Raw genomic sequence first — 3,345 nt, 5'->3', positions numbered from 1 at the left:
GTTTGACTCTTCGGACTCAGTCTATATTGGAAGCACTACCAGTTTCGATATTGCTCTCTTATGGAGGCTACTCGAACCGCTGCGTCATCGCCAGAGTGAACTTCGAGAACACGTCCCAACATCCATTGCGTAGGAGGAGCTCGCTCGTTTCGAACTAACGCCAAGTTACCTACTTTTATGTTAGGTTTTGTGATCTGCCATTTGTGACGCGCCTGAAGTTCGTGCAAATATTCCGCACTCCACCTTTTCAAGAATTCCTTTTGCATTTGTTGTAGTTGCTTCCATTTTGTTAGTCGTCCCACCTTTATATCCAAAATATTAGGTTCAGGAAGTGCAATCAGTGGTCCGCTCACCAAAAAATTACCAGGGGTCAAGGCCGTAAAGTCCGTTGGATCATCGGATATAGCCGAGATGGCCCTTGAATTTAAAACAGCTTTAATTTGTTTTAACACGGTATAAAACTCTTCAAACGTTAGCAGAGCATCACCGATAACACGTCGAAGATGGTGCTTCATACTTTTGATGCCTGCTTCCCATACCCCTCCGAAGTTTGGAGACCCCGGCGGAATGAAATGCCATGATATGTTATTTGCTGCAACCGATCGTGCACCTGCTTCGACGTAGCCTTTCAAGCTGCGAGCACCACGTCCTTTTGTGGCACACACTTTAAAAGGTCCCCCATAGTCTAAACCGCTATGCTTGAAAGCAGGAGCAGGAGTGCATGTACAGACAAACTTCCCATTATTTGGGTTGCAGCAGATTATTTCTGTCGAAAGCATTTTATACACCGATGAATAAAACATTTTATACAAGTGGGAGCATCAATTGCCAATAACGTCGTCTGAGCGCGTGAAGAGTGACCTGTGTTCCGCCATGAAGCGTAGCCTCGTGTGCGTGTGAGATCATTAATTTACTAACGTGACTTTCTTTTAGTAAAATTATTGGGAATCGTTCACAAGCGAGTATCAGTGCATTCTTTAGACATCCATTCAAACGCAGAATTCCGTGTTCGTCAAGCATGGGATTTAGTTTTATAAGTTTGCTTTTTGAATTACATTGCTTTCCCTCTCAAAGGCAAGAAATTTCGTTAGAAAAATTAATATTTTGAACGAATCTTACCCAAAATTGCATGGCTATTTTTCTTTCGGAAGCGGTACAGTACAAAGTTGTCTCGTGCTCCCTTTTTATAACAGATTTGACGAAGCGTTGACACCAAGCTGTAACGTTAAGTAGTCTGTGTAAGCTAGAGTAGTTGTGCAAAATCCAGCTATCATGCGGCCAAAAGCGATGATGCCTGAACATCATGCTCATCCGTTTTGATCGTCTGCTCAACCGAAATTCAAGCTGGCCAAAAGCATTTATCTTGCTGTAGCCAGGACGGTCCCATCCACCAAATACTAAGTTTTTCGAGTTCAGCTGGATAGATGCCGCGAGAAGCAACATCAGCCGGGTTTGAGGAAGTGGGAACGTATCGCTAAGCCTTGGCGTCAGTTAGCTGCTGAATTCTTATTAATCGATTAGAGATGTATTGCTTATGCTGACCGGGGTCGGACGAATCCAACTAAGCACCGTTTTGGAGTGACACCAGTAAAACGTTTGAGTAACCTTTCGTTGAATATCATCCAGGATTCTCGCGGATAGGATCGCAGCAAGTAATGCTCCATTCAATTCCCACTGATGTGTGGTACGCATTTTTAACGGTGCTACTTTTGTTTTAGCCATTAGTATTGATACTTTGATATCTCCACTCGGCTGAACCACTCGTATATATAACACGGCTACATAGGCTGCCGTAGAAGCATCACAAAATATATGGAGCTGTTCAGCCGAATCAGCTGTTAAGCAAGTCCATCGAGGAATTTTGATCTTGTTGATCAAAGGAAGTTCTCTACGAAATCTCTGCCATTCGCTTCGAAGTGGTTCAGGTAGTGGGTCGTCCCACGCACAACCACGTCGCCACAAGTCTTGACACATACCTTATAATCACCGGAGCCAGGAGACATGTGGGAACATAAACTCTTGCTATGTCGGAAAGTTGCTGCCTCTTAGTAATTTTAGAAGAGACTGGGTTTTCTTCGGCAGTGTACCTGATGACGTCCTCGTTGCATGACCAGTAGATACCGAGTGCTTTGGTATTGCAGTCTAAGCTCAAATCACACAAATCGTCTTGCCCACAGTTTTTACCACTTATCCGTTGTAGGAAGTCCGAAGAATTTGAGTTCCATTTTCGGAGGGTAAATCCACCACGAAGCAATAATTCTTGGACTTGTTGTTGCAGTTGTATAGCTTCTCCAACCGTATCTGTACCACTTAAGCAATAGTCCACATAGAATCCTTCTTTCAGAGTTGCAGCTGCTCGGGGACAGTCACCACCTTCATCTTTGGCTAGGGTATGGAGAACCTTTATAGTCATATATGGTGAAAAATTCAAGCCATATGTTACAGTAAGCAGGCGGTAAATGCACATGTTGTTTTCTGAGTCTTTCCAAACTATCCGCTGCATATCAGCGTCCTCACGATCTACCATAATTTTCCTGAAGCATTTTTCTATGTCAGCCATAAAAGCAATTTTGTGCATACGCCATCTTAGTATAACACTATGCGACAGTCAAAATCGGGATGGGATGAAACCAACGGGAAATGTTATATTGGTCAAAAACAAGTTATACGTGGCCCGGCGTATCGCTGGGTCACGTCTAGGAATCGAGATATATCGATTTGAAGTTAGTAACTGTCATATAGGGGAAATTGTCACCTTTGGTGGTCTTTTTTTTACATATCTCGAGAACCACTAGTCCGATTTTGCTCAAACAAATTTAAAAAAATTAAAAATTACAATTCCTTTAATCTGTTAATATAATGTTTTTCTATATACTCAACAGTTTTGCCGGTAAAAATAAATGTATGAAGAAAAAAAAAATTATTTTTGCCTAAAAATAAATTTTTTTTTTTAATTCATAAAAAATCCAAAACGGAAAGTCACATAACCTATGAACAAAATGAGACACACATCATGAAAATCAATGTATGCGTTTCGCTTTTATTCAAAATTAAGTAAAGGTATGAATTTCAAAAATTTGCTCGAGATATGCTCAAAATTCCTTGGAAAAAACATTGATGACTTTTTTTCATGATTGTCAGAATTAAAAAAAAAGTAATAAACAAAAGATTATTTGATTTTTATGGTAGCGGTAACAAACTAAAAAACGGTCATAAATTTGCGTGGACAATTAAAAGGAAAAAAGGAAAGTGCACTTTTTTAATTATTTGGGTTTTTTCCGTTGGCTACCTGCATGATTTTTTTACACAAATTGCACCCACATTTATGAGTGGTCATGTTTTAGA

This window comes from Rhagoletis zephyria, unplaced genomic scaffold (assembly GCF_001687245.7).
Source record: "Rhagoletis zephyria isolate East Lansing unplaced genomic scaffold, Rhagoletis_zephyria_1.1 Rzeph_scaffold_00316, whole genome shotgun sequence".
NCBI lineage: Eukaryota > Metazoa > Arthropoda > Insecta > Diptera > Tephritidae > Rhagoletis > Rhagoletis zephyria.
This window is presented reverse-complemented; position numbering follows the sequence as displayed.